This window comes from Marmota monax, unplaced genomic scaffold, assembly GCF_021218885.2.
Source record: "Marmota monax isolate L192 unplaced genomic scaffold, Marmota_monax_Labrador192_F-V1.1 WCK01_AAM20220418_F8-fsc00119, whole genome shotgun sequence".
Classification (NCBI taxonomy): Eukaryota; Metazoa; Chordata; class Mammalia; order Rodentia; family Sciuridae; genus Marmota; species Marmota monax.
In genome coordinates, this window is record NW_026694771.1 from 3,191,748 (window position 1) to 3,219,468 (window position 27,721).

General features: G+C 32.9%; 1 protein-coding gene across 25 annotated transcripts in view; it reads left to right on the top strand.

Moving 5' to 3' along the window:
- Zbtb20 (zinc finger and BTB domain containing 20) overlaps nucleotides 1-27,721 on the top strand; it is a 795,965-nt gene that overhangs the window by 316,098 nt on the left and 452,146 nt on the right. For all 25 annotated transcript variants that reach the window (XR_009225021.1, XR_009225019.1, XM_058572861.1 and 22 more), the window contains one exon: nucleotides 6,573-6,646. The gene's annotated coding sequence lies outside the window, so the exon portion shown is untranslated. The remainder of the gene's footprint in view (nucleotides 1-6,572; nucleotides 6,647-27,721) is intronic.

The window sequence follows — 27,721 nt, forward strand, 5'->3', positions numbered from 1 at the left end:
TGCTATCCAATAATCTCAATGTAATATCCCATAGTAATAAAATAAAAGGAAAAATTGACCATCTCAATAGATGCAGAAAAGTTTGAGAAAATCCAATATGTATTTGTAATAGAAATTTCAATAAACTTGTAACAGACAGGAATTTCTACCTGATAAAGGGCATCTATGAAAAATCTATAAATAACTTAATGATGAAAGATGTCTTATTTACTTCTAAAATTGGGAAACGGACAGTATTATCATATTTTACCTATTATATTAAGCATTGTAATAAAATGTCTGCAAAGAATGTTAGAGAGAAAGAGAGAGAGAGTGAGGTAGAGAGAGAGGTTAATTTAAAAAAAGAAAGGAAAGGGAAAGGGAAGAGTTGGGAAGGAAAAGAAACTGAAGAGAAGGAAAGGGAAGATAGAACAGAATTAAATAAAACTCTTTTTATTTCCTAATAAATGAGTTTAGTGAGTTAACTAGATAAAAGATCATTGTACAAAAATCATTTGTTCTCATATACTAGCAACAAAACTGAGATTAAGAAAAAAATTTCATTTTTAATAACATCAGAAAGAATAAAGACATTTTTACAGAATTAAAAAACTCATTCTAAAATTTAAATGAAGAAGCAAAAAACTCAGATTAAAATAACTATGAAAAATAAAACAAAATCAAATGATGTAAACTTCCTAATTTTAAAACTTACAATAAAAAGTATAGTAAGGAAAAACATGTGGTGCTGGCATCTACTGGGATAGAACTGAGAGTGCAGAAAAGTAACCTTTACATTTTTGGTGAGTAGCTATTGACAAAAGTACCCTTAAAAGTACCCAGCTATTGACAAAAGTACCAAGGCAATTTGGAAGAGGAAGAGATCATTTACAATAAATAGTGCTAGGTTCTTAGGTGCTAGGACTATATGAAATATATATTTATATTCATGTACTAACACTATAGAGAAAAACATTTTAAATTCTTACATCACACTATACTTAAAAATTACTTAAAAGTGGATTGTGGATCTAAGAATAAGAAGTGAAATTATAAAATTACTAGAATCATAGGAGAAATCTTCACGACCTGGAGATAGACAAAGTTCATAGACATGATACCAAGAATTTGATTTAAAAAAGAAAAAAATAGGGATTTTTAAAAAGTTTAAAGCTTTTCCATTTCAATAGTTATTATTATAGAAATAAAATGACAGGCTGAAGACAGGAAAAAATATCTTCAAGGTTAGGATTTGTAAATCATAATTTGATAAAGAGTTTCTATCCATATCATACAAAGACCTCTTCAATAATAAAAAGATGAACAACCCAATTTAAAATTGGGAATTTTTTTGACTAGTCATTTCAGAAAAGAAAAAGTAGGAATTGCTAACAAGCAGATAAAAGATGCTCCACATAATTAATACTTAATAACATGTAAATTTAATCTAGGAAATGCTATTTCAAACCCAATATAGCAGCAATAATTTAAAAATGAGAGTAACAAGTGTTGGTGAAGATATGGAGAAACTGGAATCCTCTTCCACTGCTAGTGGGAATGTACAATAGTACAGCTACTTTGAAAGTGGTTTCCAAATTCCTTACAAATTAAAATAAATTTATACTTATGACCCAGCAATTCCACTTCTACCTGAGAGAAATAAGAACACATCACACAGAGACCTGTACAAAGTAAAGGTTCAAGGCAGTATTTTTCATAATAGTCAAAAATAAAAACTGGGAACAATCCAAATGTCCATCAACTGATAAATGGATAAACAAAATGTGCTACATCCATACAATGTAATTCCATCCATCAGTAGAAAGAAATACATTGTTGCTACATGCCACAGCATAAATAAATCTTTATAAAAGGTCTATTATAAATGAAAAAAAGCTACATGACAGAGAATGCATGTTGTATCATTGCATTTACAGGAATGTCCATAAAAGGCAGAGTTTTAGAGAAAGCAAGCAGATTATTTGCATGGGTCTAGGGCTGAAAGTGGAGCTTAACTGCCTCAGGTTAGGAAGGAAATTTGTAAGGTTGACAAAAATGTTCTCACACTGGATTATGATGATGGTTATGCAACTCTAAATTTTCTTAAATTTATTATTATAATTAATAAGGGTAAATTATATCTTATATAAATTATACATCAGCATGCTATTAAAAACAAAGCTATGTTTATTAAAACTGAAGGAAATATAGAGAAACCTGACAGTGACCATCATAACAAAGGAGCCAGTGTTAACATCCACAGTGATGTGTGATGTTATATCATAATATCTGATATTACAAAAAGGGCACTTCTGCTTCTTCTGTATTCTTCCCTAAAATTCATAATCTCAATATCATTAGGAGAAAACATCAAACAAATTTAAATTCAGTAACCTGAAATACTTGACTAATAACTTTCAAGGTCATGCAAAACAAGGAAGGATTGAGAAACTGTCACAGATGAGAAGAGACTAAAGTAGACATGATTGCATGATACTAAATGCAATTTGGTATCCTGAACTGATTCTTGGAACACAAAAATGATATTAGTGGAAACACTGGTAGCCTCTAAATAAAGTCTACAGTTTCATTAATAGGTTTGTATCAATGTTAATTTCTTAAATTTGAGAAATTTATCTTAGTTATATAAAACATTAACATTAGGAAAAGTTGATGAAGGAAATATGAGAACCTTCTGTACTTTCTTTTCATAAATCTAAAATTGTTTCATAATAGGAAGTTAAAATAATAAAAAATTAAAGGGAAATCATCCATATATAATATGTTGATCTTACATGAATCCTGATTCAAAGTAGCTACCTTAAGAAAGAGTGAGGAAGGAAGGGAGAGAGGAAAGGAGGGAAGAAGGGAGGGAGAGTGAAAAAATAAAAATAAAAATATTTAAAAGTCAATTCTTTGACATTTACAGAATATTCAATACCATTGAAGAGTTGTTTTAGTTTTGAAATTGGATGAAATGAGTTATGTTTGTAAAAAGTTGTTACCTTTCAGTAAAGCATACTAAGGCAGATGAAATGACATGCTATTTGGGATTGTCTTTGCAATGATCTGGTAGAAGAAAAAGTGGGTGAAAGGGTGGCTAGAAAATAAATTGACTATGGGTGGTGAGTATGTAGGAGTTCATTTTTACTATGCACTTCACCTTTACATATGTTTGAAATTTTCTGTAATAAAGTTTTTTTAAAGAAAAAAATCTAAAAATCCCCAAAGTATTATAATTAGCCTTCTATGTTGACCACAGACAGAGCTTGTATCTTTTAAAAATCAAATCTGAACAGTGTCAACATGAATAAATCATAGAGAGGTGAGTGAACTCTCAAAAATAATCTGAGTAAGATATAATCAGGGCTGAATGGTTGGGAGAAAAGGAAAAGGAATGCCTGAATTAACAGGCCTCCTAAACTGGAGTGCATTGTTGTTCTTTCCTTGAAGTTCTGTGACCTGGTGATATCTAAAACTCCTAAGTGAGGATTTTAAAGTAGAAGGTGGTCAAAAAAAAAAACAACCCTTTTTTCCTACTCAATGTTCAGATCTATAGTTCCTCGCCCCCTTCGGTTCTTTTTTACTTGACTGGTGGCTTTGTCTGTCGCTTTGTGAAGCACAGGATAGGTTACTGTAATACAAAGCTTTTGCTACTTCTCTGGAAAGCCATTCAGAATCTTTAACTAGTGCAGAATGTAGAACTCTTTTGCTAGAGGATCTCTTGGAAGGAAGTATTCTTCCAGGCTTTGTAATTTACATTGATTACTGAGCTGTTTTTCAGTGCATCATTGGATATTGACTGTAATCTATAAAACCTTATATAGTTTTGTCCTGATTAGAGAAGTCTGGCACTAGTTGTCAATTCTGATAATGACTGAGATTGATCTGTTTGACAAAACAACAACAACAAAATTAAAATTTTTTGGAACCTGAAATGTCAGGAGCAAGTTATTCTTATTGATAACACATACTCTGTTAGTCTGCTATTTTAAAGTGGGTTCATTGTACAGTGTGAATTTGGGAAAAATAAAACACACAAAAACCAGAAAGTTGAAAAGTAGACAGTAGTGCCAGTAAGAAAGTCCTTGTCCTAACTTTCTACTCCTTAATCTTATCAACATGTCCTCATAATATTTTACCACCTTAATGACCTGCTTTCTAAGCAGTCTTTACCCAATACTGAGTCCCATTACATAGTGACAGAGTTAATGACTTGTTCATGAGGCAGATATGAAGAGGAGCAGAATTCATATCAAAGACAACTGGTCCCATTTCCAGGTCCATCTTTGGGCCAAGATACGTAGTCGCCAACAGTGAGTTGGCGACTGTATTTTTGAGTCCTGGCGCAAAGTAAGATCCATCTGTTTTGCCCAGCCGTTTGCCTGAGTGCCACAGAATGGTCCTGTTATTAGTCTTATTTGTGGTCCTATTTGAGGTTAGGTAAAATGTAAATAAACTTCGTCCCCCTTGTGATGAATGCAGCATAGGAATTAAAAGTGGTGGTGGTGGTAGTGGTGATGGTGGTAAGTGACGTTGTGTCTCTATTTTCTCAATTGTTCTGTTTTCTTTGGATTGGGAAACAGACATTTAAGAATGAGTTTGTCATCTGGAAGGATAGTTGTGACCAAGTTTTCCTCAACAGGATACAAGATGTTATTTTTGAGCTTCATTACCCTCACCAAGGGGGGAAAGAGACAGAGACAGAGACAGAGACAGAGATAAAGGGGGAGGGAGAAATCAAGAAGTGAAAGTAGGGAGGAAATACACAGAAATGGAGTGAAAAGAAAGGTCAAAGAAGACAAAGAGGAATGACATAAGGGGCAGGGGGAAATGTAACTTAGTAGACTGTTCACAGAATAGACTTTATTATTTTGAACTGATAGTTCAATTCAGTCAACATCTGGTGAATTGAGAAAAAGGAGATCTGACTGATTAAACTGAACTGCTAGTTGTCAGTTAAATAGTTCATATATAAATATCCAGCCCAGTTTCTATCACCTTTTCTTGTCTGAGCTAGACGGTGAATCAGTTTCACTAACCATATTTTATTGGTGAGTAGAACAATACTAGTTGGTGATTTGGATTCATGTAGAGGTGGGCAGTTTTTATGTTTTGGAATCATTTATCAGGGATTATTGTTATTCCATATAATTTCTGAGCAGTTATTTTTGTCAGTTTCTTTTACGAATGTTTTGTTGCCTTATAAGGATATATGTGCACTCCCCTCCTCTCATTCAGTTGTCCCTGGTGACGCCTCCATAATTTCTGTCTTTACACTGGTGCATTTTCAGTCTAATTCAGGCATTTGAGAAGCAGGGGAAAAGTTTAGTTAGTCAATGTCAGTGATTTTTTAAAAGCCTAATCCATTCATGGGTGAATTTAGTGTGAAGCTGAGCAAGTTTGCATTTAAAATCTATGTATATCAAATAGACGCATTACCCAAATTATTTTTCCATATATTACAAAGGAAAAAGAAAACAGGATTCACAAGTGAGAACCAGATGCATATTCTAATAATAGGTGCAGTTTCAGGCGTAATTTATGATTATACTCTCATATGTGGAAATATTAAAATATTACTTTGCATTATATGAGGTTGAACATAAACATACCGTATTTAGTGGTACAAATATATATTCAAAAATACTGCTGTAAAATAAAAGAAGGATAATTATAATAGCTCCACTTTACATTTTAAAAACTTTTTCTAAATCCCTTCAAATAACAATTTGAAGATAAAAATAAACATGACTTAATCTAGTGTGTATGTGTTTTTTTTAACTATTATTTATAGATGATATTGTTTGAAGAAGAAAGGGACTGAAAAATATAGTATGATGTTTTAAGCTCAGATCTTAATTCATGTACTCTTAAATTTGAAGATTAAAGATACATGTTTTTTGAACCAGGAGTTAAATCAGGAGGTCTGGTTTAAAACCTGGTGATCTTCCTGTGCTGTTTCCTGTTCATGATGACTCGGGACTGCATTGACAAGATACACAATATGATGTGAAATAAGGCACACTAACCAATAATACAGTGCAATGACCATTTTGTGTTACTAAATATGTTCATTTACCTCTACTTCACCATCTGCCCCACCACCATTCAATTCAGTCATTTGAAACAAATAGATCTAGCATTTTTCCCAATTCCATTTGAACTCATACTTTTTCTTTAATGTGTATATTCAAATCCATAGATTTTCTTATTTATTCTCTGAGTGTTAATTTTATGTAATCTTTGTAAAGTTGTTGTTTAGGAATATTTTCTAAAATATCAGATAAAATATAGCTAAAATGCAAAAACACTAAGTTCCTACTCATATCATTACAAAATCCTTAACATGGAGGCATATTTTGTTTTTCAGAATTGCTTTTTCTCTCTTCACTCTTTAGATCCTTTTCTTTTCATTAAAAAACTACTCTGGGAAGAAGGTTTCTTTTTTTTCCTTAACAGGGGAAAAAAAAAAGCCACGCTTGACTGATAATGCATTGCTTTGGATGGTGAAACATTATGAAAGTTTAATTTTTAATTAAATCTGAAATACCAATTATAACTGAAAGAGATTTTAACCTGTTTCTTTTCAGACTGCCTGAAGTTACATTTAGAGACTGAAATCACTGCACCTTAAAAACAAAAGATTGAGCTGCACTATATTCCTGTAAGTAGAAGCTTCCTGTACCTTCCTCTGTTTTTCTGTGACTAATCTCAAAAACGGACAAAAACATTGGTTTTGAAAGTCCCTGAAGAAATATATCTTTAAATAATTTTCCTTCTTTTAAGAAAAAAAAAGTTGGTAGGCTCAATATTCAGTATATCTTTTTTATTTAACCGAAAGTGTAGATTCTTTCTTTTGGCTGGTTTGAATTTCATTAGGGAGGGTGTCACCCACAGTGTTTCAGCACAGTGACATACATCCTGTTTGGAAAGATTCTTGCATTTTTTTGTACCAGACTCATGAAAGGTAAAAGAAGATTTCTTATTGAATCTAAGTAGATTCCATTTTCCTTTGTGATGTCATTAGAAATTTTTAGCCTTTGTGTCAATGGAAATGGAAAGTTCATGATGACATCACAAGATCCTGTTGCCTTGAGGACTTTGGGCAAAACTAAGTAAAATGCATAATTCCCTTGTGTGCTCGTGTTCCCCATTCTGCTACAAAGCAATCAAAATAGCACATCTTCTGTCTTCCCGTGAGCTACAAGGCTGTCTCTCAGAGCCCCATTGTTCCATAAATGCATGTCAGAGTCTACCACAGTCTGGTCTACCCTTATTTAGCTGCTGTTTTGTCAATGTACTTGGAAGAACAATTAACATTTGGGATTTCAATGTCTGAATAACAGGCAGTGAATAGAACTGGAGCACATAAAAGATTCAGATGCCCAGGGTAAGAAAACAGAAGCTTATGGTTGGTGGAGGAAAAAAAAGGAAAATCATTTTAATGCTGTACTCAAAGGTTGTGAAATACTACAAGGAAAGTCAATCATTTCTTTTATAAGTTTTAGGTCCAAATGTGTATCTTGTAATGAAATCCAGAAGCTTATGACATCTTCCTCAGTTTTGAAGTTTAATGTGTTGCAAGATCTTTTGCTAGATTGTCTTAGAACACTTAACTTTCCTTGTTGGAATACCAGATGTGGTTTTGCTGCATTGTGGTTTTCAGAGTGCCAGTCATTGTCCAGCAGAGAGCACTAAAGGTGATTTCTTCCATTTTTACCTTGATTAACTGCACTCTTTCATTATTGACTGTAGTTCTTGTGTGTTGACTGTAGACAGTCCTGGAGTGTTTTAAATGTCTCTGTCTTTTGTTTAAATTCTTTATAAGTTCTTCTATTTATTTATTTATTTATTTATTTTTTGGTGGGATGATGCATGGGCCAATCAAGATCATCACCCTGTCAGGGCATCAGGTGAAATAGAGGGACTTTGGCAGCTTATATGTGTTGTCAACTCAGCACAGTTCTTGGCTGGCATGAGAGAATAAATGATTATTGTGGTTTTGTCATAACTACAAAAGTTCAAACCCACTGTAAAGTCTCTAAAAGCAAGACCCCTCCTTGTTCATTTTTATAATTCCCCACTACTTGATACAATAATGGGTAATCACAAAATAGCTATTGTTATTAGTACCATTACATTTGTAAAAACTCAGAAATTTAGAATTCATTCATCCAGAGAATATTTATTTTAAAGAAAGATTGAATAAGTTTTTTAGGGGAAGACACTCATGAAGGAATTTTCTAAAGATAAATCTTCTTTTCATCATATACCTCATTGACTTTACTCTTCTTTTTCCTGACAAAATAGGAGTACCTATTCATACCACATCCTTTTTGTCTGTGAAATGGTCTTCAGTAGTTTTCCATTTAACTTGTGTCTTATGTCTCCTAAACTTGACTTGACTCTAGGTGGACAGTGCTCTGCCATTTAAGTTTTTTTTAGTTGTCATACAGTAGACTGTGCTTCAAGGAAGTGGGTCAAGTTGTAGAATAGATATTGGCTCACAAGAGCAGAAAATTAAGAAGTTACTATAAGCAGAAATTATTTTCATTACATAAAAATTCAGGACCAGTTTCTAAACAATAAGTCCACAATATTCTTTAGAACTCAGAACTATTTGACATAAATTTTTCTGTCCCTCCTCCCACCAACACTTTTAAAGATTTATTTCCAAAAGGAATCCTTTTATTTTTATTAAATCAGCTTCTGGTGATGCAAATTAAGGTGCTCATAAAACTTGGCCTCTGAGGCAAAACTAAAATGATAAAATTTAGGCCTAGTGAATTGGACTGTTACCATATTGAGTAACATTTAAGAACATCAAAGAACTTTATAGAATATTTCACATTTTTTAAGACTGAAAAATTGAGGTGGAAAGGATTTAAGGGTAGAACATCATCAAACATTACAACTGCAAAGGATGTAGGAATTGAAAGTCCCATCAACTCACTTTGAAATAAATAAATCGAGGTCCAGTTTGGCACATGCATTTACACAAATCATACTGACCACCCATGCAAATCATCCTTAGACATGTAGACCTGAGAGTAGACACAAATGCAGATGCACAGGCTTCAATCTTTCCTCTACCCTCATGGAATGAACAGTATTTCCTGAATAGCAAATCATTTTGGGCTCAGTTTTGAGACATGTTGAACTACAGTCCCCTTCACCAAGCCATCCAAAATTCATACTTAAAGGGCTATTCTGAAAACGCTGTTATCAAAACATTTATTTTTTTATTATTCCTGTATTATTGACACCATGCCTTTGGTGGTGCAGTGAATCGTACAGAGGCAAATTTATTGGTTGACTTAATATTCTTTATGATTCTTATGATGATTTACAGAGTAGACAGAGAACCATTAGAAACTTCAGTAGTTTAATTGGGCTTACAGGCATGATGAAACCAGTAGTCTTAACAGAGCCATTGTGACATGGAATTCAGACTTTCCAAGAGTGTGCATCATGCATGGTGTCAGAATGTCACTGTAGCAAGGGGTCATTTCCATCAGAGAAAAGTTTTTCAGAGTCTGAAAAAAAATGAAATAAAGTTTAATAATTTAAAATTAATTTATTTCCCTGATAACTTATTTCATGTTGCCTTTATTGGTTTCTGTCATTTAGAAATCCAAAGAAGTGAGTGTAAGAATTTTTTGTATTATTTTACCCAAAGTTAAGTCCTGGATATAGTGTAAATTCTTCCTCAAAATTATTTTATTCCATCTAAACATTCCCCTTCCCCACATGAAGAAATTCAAGTCACCATGTACAAAAGTGCCAAGTTTTTATGGCACAAATATAAAGAAACTGATCTTCCCTTAAAAAAACAAAAACAAAAACAAACAAACAAAAAACATGGAAGCATTGGCATATTGAAAAAAAATGGGGAATTGAGGCATAGAAATGTCAAATGAGGGCCCCATATGGAGGTCTTCAACAAGACTTACTCCTCAAACCTTTTGTCTCTTTGCTCTACACTAATGCATATTAGTTCTATGACTCCAATAAGCAAAATGCCATCAGGATACATAGCTAAATAATACCTATTTCCTGTCATTAAGAAATTTGTAAAATGGATGCATCTTTCTTATAAATAAAATGTTAAATGGGAAAGCACAAGGAGTAAATTGTTACCTTTTTTTCTGGGCCATCAGGAATTGAAATGAAATGAAAGCCAATGAAACAGAGAATACTAATAGTGTGATTTGATAGTATAATGCTTATTGGTGTCAGTGACCAAAGAGAAGCAAGTAGAAGGGAACCAGAATGTATAGGAGCATCAGTTTTACAAAAGTAGGGGTTGCAACATGGAATCCAATCAAAGAAAGTTAAATATCAAAAGAAAGCAAATCACATATTTTTAAGATAGTGGATTAAAAAATAAATACAGGGCTGGGTTGTAGCTCAGTGACAGAGTACTTGCCTTGCACATGTGAGGCACTGGGTTTGATCCTCAGCACCACATAAAAATAAATAAATAAAAATAAATATGTTTATTGTGTGCATGTACAACTAAAAAATTTTAAAAGAACAAGTCTTTTAGATAAATAAATACTTTCTTACTAGGAACTTTGTCCTCCAAATATGGAAGAACCTTTTTAAAAAAAAAACTTTTTTTTAATATTTATTTTTTAGTTTTAGGTGGACACATATCTTTATTTTATTTTTATGTAGTGCTGAGAATTTAACCTAGTGCCTCACACATGCTAGGCAAGTGTGCTACCACTTGAGCCACATCCCCAGCCCATGGAAGAACCTTTAAAGATAAAAAGACCCTTTAATTACTCAACTCATGTAATCCTAATTAAGGATAAAATTATTTTTCCCTTTTCCTATATGAGAAAGTAGAGGCATTAAGCAGTTTGTCCCAGGTCATGTGACTGATAGGTTTTAGATACAGAATGTGAACATGTCTGTCAAACTCTATGTGCCTACTCTTCCCATGACTTGACACTGTTTTGCAGAGTTACAGAACTTCAAGTATTTCACCATTGATAATTCACAAGTTTATATCTCTAGTTCTAATACCTCTCCAAACACCAGGTCTACATTTCCTATATCTGTATTTAAATCTTCAAATAGAAATCACACTGCTTTCTTGGAGTCTGTATATTAAAACTGAATTCATTCTCCTAGTTAAAAATCATCTGCCTTTCAACTATCCTAATTTTCCTTACCCCAGCTCTCTAAGGCCTTGACTCAAAATATATTATTCGTGCCTCTTCCTGCTCCTAGATGTCCAGTAAGTGGCTAGGTCTTGTTAATTCTCTTTCTTTGATACCTCTGTTCTAGTGAGGCTTTCATCTTCTCTTACCTGTGGAAATTTCTTAATTGGTAGAAACAGGGCAGGGGTATCAGCTCATCATAAATACTGCTGCCCCATTAACTTTCCTGAAGCAGAAACACTAAAATTATGTCTCCTTTGCTCAGACAAAACTTTCAATAATTTTATATTCACTACCAAAAAATTCTTCAATATCATGGGGTTATAAAATCTAACCCTAACCCCATTTCTAATGGATATACCATATACTCAGGCCAAATTCTTATACCCACCTTTATTCATATCTTTTCTACTATCTGAACTTTGCATAATTCTGTTTTTTTAAAATATTCAAATCAGTCCATGCAAATCTGTTTGAAAGGCTATTAATTTCACGAATTCTTCCCTACTTGACATATCCAGAAATATCCACTCTCCACTAACCACCAAATTCACTTGGCATATGTAGTGACTTTGCTGAAAGCTTGATTTGGACTTCTAGTCTCCAAAACTGTGGGAGAAGAAATTTGTGTTATTTTTAGCCAAAGTTTATTCTAAATTTTCAAAGAAGCTCTATGAAAACTAATACATCACTCATCTATACAATTTTTGAGATGCAAGTTATTCTCCATATTTTATGACATTATTTGTGTGCATGTGTTATTCCCTTACTGGAAAATAAATTTTTAGGGTAGAGTCCACATTTAATTAACATTTCTGAGCCCTAAAGAATCTACTACAATGGAATAATTAATTTATTATTCAACTGTGCTTACTGCTGGGAATGTAGAAATGATCCCTAAGGCCCTACTTAGTCACCTCAGACTATCAGATATTAAATAAGTACACAAATAATCCAAAATTATCAATTTTGGCCCTTGAAAAGAGCTATATATGCAAGACAACAGTGGGTGGTGGAAATTTATTGTAATATCCATTGAATGCTGAGCATAGAATTCTCAAAGAAAGCAACATTTGAGTTGAGAATTGGAGGACAAGAATAATCAGCCAGGTGAAGAATTTGAGATGCAGACAGCACTATTAGGAGGGAGAAAGTTCCAAACAGAAATGCCACATACAAAGCCCTGTATTCAAGTACGAAAAGTGAGTATTCAGTAAACTAAAAGCATTCCAGGGTGGCTAAGGCAAAGTGGTCAAAGAAGCAGAGTGAATGGAGGTGAGATCAGAGAAATGCCAGGCTAAGGAATTTGAATTTCATTCCCAATACACTGAGAAAGCACATAGTGGATACTCAACAAAATATCAATTGAAGGATAGCTCTGGAATAGATCAAGGTCAAATAAAAGATAAATAGTATGTACATGCTATGGAATCCATACATTTATTTTGAATCCTCACTAAATGTTTACTTCTGAGTTTGAATTGGTTAGACTTCTGAAATTGAAGTTGAATGTATCAGAACTTATTTCCCATCTGCATAAATAGACTAGTAGGTCTCTGACAACCTTCTAAAATAAGGTCAAATTAATTTTATTTCATTTCTAGTTAATAATTATTAAAATCCTGTTGTTGGTTAATGGATCTTTTGTTTTTATTTTTAAGTGCTCATAATGGAAGGAAGGAAGGAATGCATACAAAAATGTGATATTTTAGACTGTATTTGAACTCTTAAACCTTTATTTTATTTTAAATTTTGTTGTATTTTATTATGTTAATTGACCAGAGGCCTGTAGGCTTAGGAAGCTTTATCATTAATCATTAATATTCTCATTTTTACAAGATACAATATTACTGAATTTCTGGATTGACGTATAATCTAGACTGTTTTAAAGTATGATGCATTAATATCCCAAAATGCCACTACATCAGAATGTAGATATTGGTTTGTTTGCAAAGTGATGAAAATTATCCCCTTTTGCAATTAAAGAAGAAATAGAATAAAGGCAATGTGAAAATTAAATCATAGAGTAGTAGTTTAAGCTCTAAGGATGTGAGAATTTATCCGCTGTACCTCAGTAAAAAGACACTAGAATCACAATTTTATAAGAGCAGAGACTCTTAGAAATTACATATTCAAACCTGCTTATTTTTCAAGTGAACAAAATTTGGCCTAGATTTCACATTCAAGTCATATCATTAAACAGTTAACTATATAGTCATACAATTAAATAATTAATATCCCAAATGGCAAGGCTAAGACTATAACTCCAGTCTCAGCCAAATTATAAAGCCAGATCACTTAATTGGTGATCAAAGTCCCAACCATAACCCTTTGAATGTTTTGGGTGGGAAAAAGAGTATTAAGTACAGAAGAGAAGTCTGCATACAAGCTTCAATTAATAAAAAAATATCTGAACAATATATATTACTCACAATCTGTTTACTTAATGTACCAGATGCTTTATAAAAGTTGTCTCTAATCCTTGCTACCCACACTCAGCAACTGCTCAGCAGTGTAGGAATCATTTCCATTTTATTGTGAAAAAAACTGAACCCTAGAAAGTTTAAGTAGCATCCAAGATCACAAATTGAGTTTATGTTGCTACCAGACCAAACATTTTAACTCCCAGGCCATATCCTGCTTGACGTTTTTATCTGTTTCATTTTGTTATCTTCTTACCAATGGAATCATGCAGGTGATTAGTTCTTTAATATCCCAAATGTCTACATAACTGGAAAAAAATTCAGGAAAGTAAGAAAAAAATTTATATTTAGCAGGTGCCTTCCCTGCCTAAGTCTCTTTACATTTAATTTTTATAAAATTATAAGGATAAAAATTATGATGCTTAGCTTATAGTTTCAGAATTTGAGGCTCAGTGGGATTAAATTAAATTAAATCTTAATAAAAGCCAACTCTAGCATCCGAACATTGTCTGATCTCAAGTGTTCTGTCCACTGATCCACCTACCACCAAGTCTGCTCTGCTTTTTGACACAGTTTTCTATGGTCCACACATCTTGCTCTTAAACTGGCAAAGAAGAATTGTAATACATACATTTATGAACTTCCTAAGAAAAAAGAGACTGTGTTGAGAGATTACTTTTACAATTGAATTATGTTTTCTCTGGAAATAAATATAATGTCCTTTATATGTCACTTTGAGAAGTTAGGAACTAGCAAGAGTATCCAAATCCAGTCTATGCCTTATCTTGACTCACAATGTCTGTGCTAGACAAGACCCTAATCATATCAAATGTAATGGTCCCAGAAAGTAATGTAGATCACACTTAAAAACACCTTCAAAAAGTAATTGAGAAATAAAGTAATTGTATCTATTAGACTATAAGAAGGAATAATTTGCATGTTTTAAAATTGAGATTTGGTTTATGTTTTCCTTCTTGAGACTAACTTACTTGAAGCCTTATAACAGGACCAGAGGTAAAATTTTGCCCAAGTTTATTGATCTTATTGCTTCTATAAAAATGTAAAACTTGGAAAATCCAAACACATTGACAAGTCACTAGTGTTGTTTTCCAGTGACCACTGAAGACTACATTAGAAGTCAATAAAATCCTTGGTAACAGGACACACATACACACACACACCCCTCTTGCTGATAACAGGCCCTACTGCAAACATGATCTTGAATTTCCTTCCATGTATCAGTTTAGCATCAGAGCATATAAACACCCCCATTTCTGAGGAGGCCATTTTCTATCATTGACACACTTAAACAACTATTCTGAAACCAATTGTCACTGTAGAATAATTAGCTGCATCTGGGAATGGGACGTAGGGGGACATCAGTATGTATACCAGTTTTATTATAATTAGAAACAACTCTACCTGTCAGGGTTCTGAAGTTGTTGTCCTCCCTACCTCTTACCCCCTCTTCTTGAGCTTGACTTTCAAGTATGTCTGTGAAAGCCTTTAGCAGTCCATTCAAATCTTCTAAAATAAGTTGAAATTATTCCTTCTGCTTGGCAGAGGGGACTTTGTTCTTTGGCTCAGTCTTGCTCTTGCAGTATGTTGCCAGTGACCCTAAATCAGAAAATGCATTAATAGATCTTTTGAATTGAGTCTCCTCAGGAGGAAAAAAAAAATTTAACAATTTTATAGTATTTTGTTAAAAATCCTATTCTGGTTCAATGTTTTGTTCTCAAAGGAATTTTGAATTAAAAAAAAAAGTTTTTTTTTTTTTTTTTTGTGAGAGGGAGGAAGTTTATCTAATCTCTTCAAGACTGATGAGAAACAATTAGGAAGGAGCATTGTGACTCTTTGATACAGTAAATTTCCAAGGAATTAAGCTCACATTTTGAAAGAACAATAGAGCTTTACACTTCAGGTTGCTGTGCATTGGCTCTCAAGGCACCCCTTCAGTATCCCAAAAGGCAACTTGAAAGCCTACCATTCTGAGACAACAGAAAGAAAGAAGGGGCCATGTTGAGATCAGATTCTGCCAGGGCATGTGAGACACTGAACACAGAATGAAAGATCAGTATTCTCTTGGGTATCAAATTCTCAGAGTTCTGAAGCTCTTGTAGATAATTTGCCTTCAAAGATAAAGGCAAACAAATTGATTTATACAAGAAAGTTACTATTAGGTTTAGATTTTTGCCAAGATCTTTTACTTTTGCAGATGTACTAACTTATCCATATAAAAGTCCCTAACTTTGCCACAGTTTTGCTGAATTGTGGTTTATATAATTTGAACATTGTAGGATTTTATTAAATAACCAGTACCTGTATAGCATTGTTATTGTTGCCATGTTACTTTCAACATTCTGTTTACTCTGTAAATTAGAGTTGTTGGGAACAACTATGATCCTGTGTTACACATTTAACCCTACATCTGTCTTGGTCTCCTGTAGCACTGGAAAGTGCAAAGGGCCTAACTAGACATGCTGGCTGCTCAGGAAGTTGACTTAGATTCATCTTCCCTAGAAATCTTGTGAAGTTTTATTCACAAAGTCTTTAAGCGGCTAGGAAAAAATAGTGTGTGCAAAAAATTCTTATTTTTGAATAACAGACTCTATCAAGTTTATGTGACTCACTTATTAATGATATATTATTTACATTGTCATTGTAGTAACCACTAGAGAGGTAGCAAGTGTAATGGAAAGGAGAAAAAGTATAGTGCTGACACTTCTCTGAACACTTGACTCAGTTATTGGCAAACAGTTTTTTCTTAAGGTCATTTTCTGTATTGTTAGAGGACACTTTCTCCCATTGTACAGACATATTATGCAAATTGCATATATGAAGTACTTAGAGTTCCATGTAATACAGACAGTTTGCACATACCATGTATTACCGTACAAGTATTAGTAGAAGAATAAATCATTTTGAAGTTTCAGGAATAAGATACTTACTTTATCAGAGCTCTTAATGGTTTAAAATTAGTTTGTTTGTGAGTTGCTAAGAGGGACTGTTCACACATTAAAAACAATGACTAAGAGTGAGTTGCTAGTGATACATTACTTCTTTTAAAGATCAATTTTTAAAGCATTTGTTACTATAAATTCTCTGAGGGGATTATCTCAAAATTTTGAAAGTATTAACTGTTGTATCTCCTATATTAGACAGTGACTTTCTTTAGGGGTCCTATCCCAATTTTTTTCTCATATTCACTTAGTAAGTGCTTCCTAAGTATCCTATGTAAAAATTTTGTAAAATTTTAATAAAATTTTAGCTAAAACATGTAAAAATACTGATTTCATAAATTTGACAACCTGCATATTTTTAAAGATTATACAAAGATTAGAAGAAGAATGAATTATATGTATAGCTATTGATCTGGAAGAATGATCATAATTTATTAAATGAAAAGAGCAAATTTTCACCATAACAAATATTTATGAATAAATATGTCTTACATGATCATATAAATATGAAGAAAGCTTACAAAAATCCATGCCATGTTCTTTACCTTGGTCTTCCTATAGGATTGGAAAGTGAAAGGATTTATGCAAAATTATGAAATTTTTCTTCATATAATACTTATTATTTTACTAGTTGCAATGAACATTTATTACTAAGGACATTTAAATATGAATAAATACATATATTAAATTTATTTATTGGGAAAATAGGCTAAGAACAATAATCAGCACATAGAAGTTTTAGTTTAATTTGTATTACCTCACTTCCTTAATGCAAAGTAACAGTACATACTCTAGATTGATTCATTTATTCAACAGATATTTCCTGAGCTCTAGGCTGATGCTAGCTTTCTTGTGAACAAAATATAGAATATGTATGGATGGGTGTATAAACATATGTGTATAACAATCAAAAGTAATTAAAAGTAAGTTGACTACTATAGTTTCTCTGGATACAACCTGTACAATGTACAAGAAAACTTTTTCAAAATTCTTTATTTTTTTGTCATCTTTCTTAACCAAAAAATTATCTCTCAGTTATAACTACCAGGAATATTTCTCCTATCTTTTTCTCACCCTCCTAAGAGTTCCCACTAACCCTTTGCAGCACAGGTCAGTTAATTTTTCTGTTTGCTTCCAATCTCTTTGATGGATCAGTGTTTTTTTCACCTTCCTTTCTGTTGTAAATCAAAAGATTTTCTGATTTCTTCTTTCATTCACTTAAAAAAGTGAGAAAAATAAAAATGGAACATTTCTGAAAGATTGCATTTCAGGAGGACTATATTCCCAGTAGAAGATTCACAAGAGTTTATGTAACTGAAGGGGCAGACCTAGAGCCTTAAGTTAAAAACAATCATCAAATGTCCCCTATTCAAGTAGACTTGAGGCAAGGAAATACGCAGAACATCCAAACCAGAGTGGCAAGAGAAGCCCATAGAGTTTGAGGGACTACAGAGTTGACACATTCTAGATCCATCACAGAGTAATCTTGACAATGACCCGACATTTATAGAGTAGAAGACAGAGAAATTAAAACACAGCAAAATTATAGTATAATAACCATAAGCAATAATAAACACATATACTTTTTTCCATGTTGCAGCCAGTTATGAACAGGTCTTTAAGAAAAGAGAGAGAAAGATGGAGGAAGGGGGAGGAAAGAGAGAAAAAGCATCTCTCCTTCCAAGTTAAAAATAAAAGATAGAAAAAGGAAAACCCATTTTGACACCTCAACTCTTTCCTTACATTTCACCAGTCTTCCCTCGTTCCTCAGGATTTCTTCCCTGGGTGGGCAGGTAGGCTTGTCACTTATAGCCAGCCAGCTAGCTATCATCTCCTTCCACTGAGAAAGTGCTGACTCAGAGGAAACCATTTACAGTTGTGGGACACTCTTTAGAATATATCATAATTACATGATGTTCTTAACTCCAAGGAGCTGAAGAAGTCAGTAAGTGTCTGATCCAGACAAGCTTGCCAAAGGTGGAGGTCCCTGTCTCTCTCTGCCCTGTGTCTTCAGATTATGGGACTTGTGCAGGAAAGAGCACATCCTTGTTTATATTAGTGACTCCTATCTGTGCCCCAATAGTTTGGCAAGAACTGAAACTTAAGCTAGAAAGATGTCAAACAGTGGGGTGTGATTGGAACAATAAAGAATGTTTATGAAGATATATTAATGAGATGAGAAAATGCTAGCATAATATAAAGTGAACAAATAAGATAAAACTTACATAAAATATTAATAGTGTTTATATATATATATAGTTATTGCCAATTTCTGCTCCATTCTTTTTGTATTTTCAATAATGTCTGGGGAGGAGGCAGGAGGAGCAGGCAAGACAAAGGAAGGGAAGGGAAAGGAAAAGACAAATAAATAAAAAGAGAAAAATGAAAGAAATGATCTCTTGGGATGTCTTTCCCCATTCTTCTTTTGAATCAGTGAATTAACTTTAGTGGAATCTCTTTTAAATAGGTAATGAAGAGATTTCACCTGACATTTGAGTGATGTGATATGATGTTCTTGCTGAATTTCTTTTTTTTTCCTTATATACTGCTATTATGGTGCAATGTTTTGGGCATTTTTATGCTCAAGTAGCCCATCATTTCTAGTTGAGTAATTGGAGGAAGGAAGTTGTAGGGTAAATTGTTCATTGTCGATTTACTGGTGGTAGATTAGGATAGCACAAACAGAACTATTGTCACTTCAGGTAGGAGTAGCCAATCATACTTTTATATATATATGAAATAAATGCTTTCTTAAATAATAACTTCATATTGCACTTAAAACTTCAGTTAATACAAGTGTTTAACTTGAATAAAAATACATAAATCAAGAAATTTCATATTCTCAGGACTCTATAATCTGCACCTATAAGATTACCTCTTCATCTTATTCTCACCTGACTTCCTTAACCATTTCTATGGTTTATATTCTAGTTTATATTCTATAGCAGCTCTTTAGACTCTAGGTGTTAATAATCCATATAATCGATAACTTTCTGCTCCTAACTCTAAAAAGATCTTAATTTCTTCTGGTTTTGGTGGTTCTGCCATCTATCATTCTAAATTTCTCTTCTCTTCTCTAATGCCCCAGGCCGTAACTACCTTTTTAAATTACCTTCATTTGTTTACTCTTAGCATCCCCTAATTCAGGATCTCCCCTAATTTTATTATAGATACAATAAAATCATCTATAAATATCTTTTTAAAAAAATGTCATTGCATTGGCCTCATCCACATAGTCTGCTTTAATTCGTCAAGGGTGGTAGAGTCAAAATTCATGGTAGATCCATATGGGAACTAAATTCTTATTTAAACCTCAAACTTTTTAATTCAGTTATTTAAAATTTAACTTGTTGTTTCGTATTGGAAAACCGTGTTTGGGGGTAATGACTGACTTCCTAACCAGATAATAATAAGGCTTTAACCTTATACCCAATATGTTTCTATATATCATCTCACAGACAGACACTCATTTGACACACACATGCAAGCACACACATTAATGACCACATATGAAGAGGTGATTTGATAAATATAGAATTGTTATTACAAAGTAATCAGATTCTATGTGCAGCTGACCAAACTTAAAAAGTACTCTTTAAACTTAACTATTGTAAATGAAATATCCTCCTAAATGAAATTTTCTCAATGGTATCAAAATATGCCTTGAATCTGACTAGTAGTTGGGGCAGAACGAGGCTGACAACAATGTCACAAGGAATGTACAGTTGAAAACCAAAAGGTGGAAGAAGCCCAAATGTCCATCTATGGACAAATAAGCCTGTTGTGGTTTGGATATAACCAGTCCCCCAAAAGCTCCTGTGTTAATGTAGGAATTATCAGAGGTAAAATGATTTGATTATAAGAGCTATAACCTAACCAGTCCATAATAGTTAGAATGAGCTACCTGTGTGGTGTGGTAACCGTAGGCAAGTAGGGTGTAGATGGAGGAGATAGGTCACGGGGGGTGTGCCCTGCAAGGGTACATCTTCCTTGTGGACTCTTGCCTCCTGCCCTTTTCTCTGCTTCCTAACCACCATGAGATGACTTCCATGCCCTTCTGCAACAATGTCCTACCTCACTTCAGTCCAGAGTGTTGGATTGGATGACCATGAACTAAATAAGACTCTGAAGCTGTAACCCCAGAACATGCTTTTCCTTCTCCAAGTTGTTCTGGTCAGGTATTTTGTTTGGGTCACCACAATGAAAAGCAGACTAAAACAGTATGTGTGTGTGTGTGTGTGTGTGTGTGTATGCACATGTATATAAATATATACATATATGAAACATATATATTTGTTTTCCAGTAATTCAATATGTAATCAGTTGATTCCTTTTTTCTAATATTTCTATTGACTTTTATAAATGTACTGGTATACAGTTCTATGGATTTCAACACATGTACAGATCCACATAACAACCACTACCACTATCGAGTAACAAAACAGATCCTTCATCCCAAAGAACCCATGTTCTCTCTCTTTAGCCCTCCTCCCACCATGAACCCAGGAAACACCTGGTTTCTTCTTTATCACTATGGTTTTTTCCTTATGAAAATGGTCATTAAACATGGAGTCTTATAATATGTAGCCTTTTGAGACTGGCTTATTTACAGTGTGATGCTTTTAAGATGTATCCATGTTGTTATATGTATCAATGATTTGTTTCCTTATTATTGCTGAGTAGCATTTCCTTGTTTAGATATACAAGGAAACAAATATATATATATATATATATATATATATATATATATATATCACAGACTATATATAAACAAATATACCACAGTCTATATATTCACCCATTGAAAGACATTTGGGGTTTTTTTCTTCAGTTTTGAGCAATTATGAATAGAAATAATTTAAACATTTGTTTATTTATTTGTGTAAAAATGCTTTTATTTCTCTCGGTAAATAAATACCCAAGGGTCAGGTACTGTATGTATAACTTTATATTGCCCAACTACTTTGATGAGTGGCTGTACCTTTTTTCATCCTACCTACCACCAATGTAAGACTGCCAGTTGTTCCATATCCTTGTCATCACTTGATATTGTCAGTATTTTTATTTTAGTCATTATAATAGGTATGTAATGAAAACTTTTTAAATTATTTTAATCTATAGAAAATAATGTGCTTATGAGACTATAATCTTACCTGACTCCCATTTTTAGAGTTCTTCTACTCCTATGTTTTTTTTTTTCCTCAGGGGAGAAAAATGGGATTTATTTTTGTTTTTCTAATGCTATTGCTTCCCCCTGCCCTGCCCACCCCAACCTTCTCAGAATTGCTATTTTAGTTTTTCATCTTTTATGTTTTTTTTTCTTGAAGACCTAAAATCATCATCTATGTCTACCTTCTAATGTAACTTATGGTGGTATATATACCTATATGAATGCTAAATAACAGGTATAAGAGAATTAATGTATTTATTCAATACATGTTTGTTGAACGCATGTAGTAGCTCTGCCAGTTAAGTGAAAAATACACAATACAACACAATTTACAAAATATCAAATGATAGTTCTCTATGTGTTTCTAATGTTGAAGCTATTTATATTGAACTTATGGTAGTTGAAAGAAAATTCTTTGAGATTAGCACATTAGGTGTTGAATGGTCTCTACTTTGAAATGACTTTTTGACCCAATGAAAATAAATATGTGGCAGTGAACATTCATTCTTTTCCAGAAGAAAACCCTGTCCTAGGTGTTAGACCTGTGACACAGCCCCATTTCAGCCATTTTGCATTAGAGCTCAAAAAGTTATTGTTTTCTATATTTGTTTTCATCTCCATAAAATTAGAAAATTGGTCTAGATAATCTCTACAATTCCTTACAATTTAAAAATTTACATTATCCTTCCTTGCCACAGAACTTTGACTACACCCTGACATAGAGGCCTATTTTCATCTTACACAACCTCTCAGAAGCACATCATATCTACTGCCTTTTCTTGTGAAAACATCACCTCTTGACTTCAATGATCTCCTAGTTTTCCTCCTACTTTACTGACTTGTCAATCTCTTTTTATTAGTTCCTCCTTCTCTGTTCTATTGAATTTTGTACATGTGCTCCTCAATAGATTATCATTTTACTCTGTTGACTCCTAGGTTTTTATCACAGATTCTACCTTAACTTATTGCCTGAATCCAGACTTAGAAATGCAACAATTTTCTTGTTGTCTATTGGATGTCCACTGGGCATCTTAAATTTAATAAGAGATCTGGATTCTGTACTCTCTCTATGTGTGATTAGCACCATCACACTGGAAGAGCCCTACCCTTAGTATTCTCTCTCATTTTTGTCTCATTCTTATATCTCTGACAATTTAGTTATTTAATGGCTGTCTTCTGGTCTGTTTGTTTCAGGTCACTACTATATATAAGTAACCATAGCCAAAATTCTAAGCTAGACATAGTTTTAAGGCCTAAAAACTCTGGGTTTGTTTTTTTAACTGGCTCTGTGAATTTCCTATCTATACCTCCTTTTATTTAATAGTTACACTGACTTGAGGCCACTTGAAACAATAGAGTGGGAAAGCATGTCCTTAATCTTCTCTTGTTCTGAACAGGTTGCCATTTTCTGTCTAATAGGTAAAACTTGAATGGAGATGTTAATCTCCTGCTTAGGTTGCCCCCTTTGTTTCAGTTTTGGACACAGAAGAAGGTGGCTCTCTCTTAAGCTGCTCTGATGTTAGCCCAATGCAAACATTGCCCTCCATTGTCTGGTCCCAAGTCTTCTAGATATTATTCAATGTGTTCATTGTGGAAAGATAGATCATCTTCTTTCTTCCTCTCTAGGAATGATTTACTCAGATGGGAAAGATGGACCATTCCCCTAGTCAGAAACTTTCAATGAATGATTCTACATTGGTCGAAGTGTGACAACTAAGGTGCTTCATAATTGTACAATCAGAATTTCTACATATAACAACTATATATAGTATTGAATACTATAATTAAAGGGCCTACACATTACCTAGAATGTTAGGTGCTCAATAATGTTAATTATTTTATTAACAAAACTACTTAGTGTTTTAAATATTTAAAGAATTTGCCTTTCAAATAAAGGAATGTATGCTAAATCATCCCATAAGAAATATGTACACATGTATTACAACAATTTTTATTGCAGCTTTATTCATAGTAACAAAATTTTTAAAGCATTATAGATTTCTACCAAGAAACAAATGGTTTAATACATTGCTGTATTACACTGTATCTAGCTACCACAAATAATGAAAATGATCCATATATAGTAACAAGTCTGAAAAGAATTTCATAATATATTTTAAGTTACTGTAGGAAGTTGTAGATAATTGTCTTATCTTACATTGATACAGAGTGAAACACGATCTACAAGGACTAGCACCACTGCATTCCAAATTGTTGACAGTGGTTGTCTTAGGTAGTGACAGAAGATTGCGGAGACACAGGGAAGATCTTTCCCTTCTCCTTAAATTTTATTTTTAAGAGATGGGTTGTTTGTGATTTATTTTATTTTCCTTTTTAACTTGTTTTGTTTAAGGGTTTTTTTTCTGGCTTTGTTGAGGTATAACTGACAAATAAAATTATATATTTTAAGATGTACAATGTGATTGTTTGGTATATGTGAATTTGTTGTCAAAATCAAGTTGATTAAAACATCCATAATACCCTGTAGTTACCTTTTGTATTGTGTGTTGTATGTGGTGAGAATATTCAAAATCTATTCTTTTAGCAAACTTCAAATATACAACCCACTACTATTAGCTATAGACACCACGTTGTATATTAGAGCCCAGAATCAACAGTCTATGTCCTGCTCCCAGTCCCAGGCAACCACATTCTACTCCATGCTTCTATAAATTTGACATTTTTAGATGCCACATATAAGTGGAATGCTATATAATATTTGTCTTACTCTAGCACAATGTTTTCTAGGTTCATTTATGTTATCACACACATCAGGATTTCCTTCTTTTGGCTGAATGATATTCCATTTTAAATACATACATACATGTATATGCACACACATATGTATATATGTGTGTGTGTATGTATATAATACATCCCATTATACAAATGCCATGATATATTCTATTATATATAATTATGTATATATGGTTTTATATATATATATATAATCATATGAATATATATATATATATATATATATACACACACATGTGCACATAAAATATGAGATCTCTATCTTACTTTTTTTATTTATTCAAGGACTCTCAGGCTGTTTTCCATTTTTCTGTATATGGGTGTGGTGAATGTGGTAGTTGTATGTTCAACATACTGATTTTATTTCCTGTGGATGTAAGCTCAGAAATGGGATTGCTGGATCACATAGTAGCTCTATTCTTAATTTCATGCTGTCTTCCATAGTAGGTGCACCAATGTACATTCCTTCCAGTGGTGTACAGGGCTCCCTTTTCTCCACACCCTCACCAACACTTTTATCCCCCCTTTTTTCATTTTTGTTTTATTTTTTTTAGTTGTCAATGGATCTTTTGTTTATTAATTTATTTCTATGTGGTGCTGAGAATTGAATCCAGTGCCTCCCACATGCTAAGCAAGCGCTTTCCCGCTGAGCCACAATCCCAGCTTCCTACCTTGTCTTTTTGATCATAGCCATCCTAGTATGAAGTGATATCTCATTGGGTTGTTGATTTTCATTTTTCTGATGATTAGTGATGTTCAACAACTTTTTAGCATTTTTCAATTTTAAAAATGTAGCACTGCAAATCCCTTGCCAAAATTTAAAATGTTGATTTGCTCTTAACTTGGAAAATAAAATCTATTATTTGGGGACAATATAAAATATAATTTGGAGAAAGTAAGACTTTTGGAAAACAATTATGCCTACTTAACAATTTTACTAGGATCAACCTAATTTAGGACCATCAAGGAATCTGTGTAATGACATTATTTTGTAGATCTTAGTGTATTTTCTATTGCTTTAATTTACACAAGTGTTCAATTCTTCCTCACATAATAGATAAAACATGTGATATTTGATGTCAAATTTCACAGATGATGGGCTGGGTTTGTAGCTCAGTGGTAGACCTCTGGCCTTGCATATGTGAGGCACTGGGTTTGATTCTCAGCACCACATATAAATAAATATAATAAAGGTTCATCAAAAACTAAAAAAAAATTTATCAGATGAACTTTTTCATATTTTTAAAAGTAGGCAGTTAGGTACATATGAATGTATACAAATAATTTCTTGATATTTAAGTAAGAACAAAAAAATTACTTGTTTTTGTATGTGTAGAAAAAAATTATGTATGCTGAAAGCCACCTGTTTTCACCACATACTATGAAAATTTTTAGTGAATTAAGGAGCTACTTGCAAAACTCTCATAACTAACCATAGGAATTTCAAGAACAACAACAATAATGATAAAGTAATTTAAAAGCCGTGGTTTGCAAATTCACCAGGTTATGTGAAATGTGAGTACACACTATTTAAGTTTAAGGTACAAATATTAGGATAGAATGTAAAATTAAGTCAAATAAATATTTCCTTCAGTAGGGAGACTGTGTGTTATATAGACTCTTGCCTTATTTCACTTTAAGGCCATTCCAATTTCCTCCCTGCCTCTGACATACCATCCATAAATGTCTTTTCAACAGAAATCATTCCTCTGTGATGACATTCAAAGGTGCCTGCAGAAGTGCAATAAAATCTAAATTATCCTAAGAAAATAAAAAAATTTGCAAGATGAATATAAATATTTGATGATACAATTACATTCATCCATTCCTTTAATTATTAGGACTTATGGAGTATGGAGTTTATGGATTTATTTTTAACCCAAATATACTGAAGACATTGAAAAATCAAAATTATTATGCTTATAAAGTAAGACAATACCATAAAATCTTGAAGTTGGGAGAGTTCTCAGACATCGGTGTACCATGGGTTGGTAAACGATGGCTCTTAAGACAAAGCCATCCTGCTGTTGGTTAAGCCTGTGAGCTAAATATGGTTTTTATAGGTGAACATTTCATTTGATTTTATAACAGGGACACTGTCTTCGAATTTCAGTTTACAAAATATTGTCTCTGGAAAAGAACATTGTCCTATTATTAGTAGACCTGTATTCCAAAAATGTTCTTGTTATTATATTTCAAAATTTGTTCATACAAATTTTGTGTAATTTCTTCTTTATTGTTATATAAATATATACATAGCATAACATTCTGATTTTTCTCTCTTGACCACAAAGCTTAAAATATTTATGAACTTGACTTTTATAGAAAAAGTTTACCAATACCTATTCTAGATGAAGAATCTGAAGTCCAGGAAATGATATTCCCAAGGTGTTGACTATATTCCTTTCCTCTCTTTGGATCACAATCTTCTAATGTTGTATGGGCTTTGATTTGAAACATAACTATTACTACCCTGATGACCTTGAACAAGTGAATTAACCTCTATTTTCCTTATCCTTACTTAAATTATAGTATTCTTGTGAGCATTAAATGAGATAACATATATGAAATGAGATAACATACATGAAATGTGCTTTGCACATGAGTAGTGTTCTAGTAATTGTCAGTTATTATTATAATTGTGTCAACATGTTCAATTCATAGAATATCCTAAAAAGAAGGAATGAAGATCCATATCTGAGCCGGTCTCTCATTTTATTTTGTATTAGAAGTAAGGTTATCTCATTTAAAATCTGAGGAAAAATTGGCATTTATCCACATTCTTTTTTTTTGTGTGTGTGGTGCTGGTGATTGAACCCAGGGCCTTGTGCATATGAGACAAGCAATCTACCAACTGAGCTATATCCTCAGCCCAACATTCTCATTTTTGTACCATAGTTTGTTCATATTTCTGTATAATAGCTCTGCAAGCTAATACAAAGAAATTATACACTCCTAAAATGCATACATAATTTATAATATCAATGGGAAAACTGAAACATAGCACTTAAATAACAGTCCCACCTCCATATCTGCCCTGAGTTAAAACCCTCCAATTCTGTAGTCCTGCCTATCCTGAGGCCATGTCTACCATATTTAAAACTACTTGTAATGATTAAGAAATGAAATTATTTGTCCAATTTATTGGTAATCTTTATCTAGTACTGAGACTACAAAATCATCTTGCTGCACTAGGTGAAATCCAGTGAGATAAATGTCCTATATATCATCATTTAATATTTTACCCGATTAGTCCTT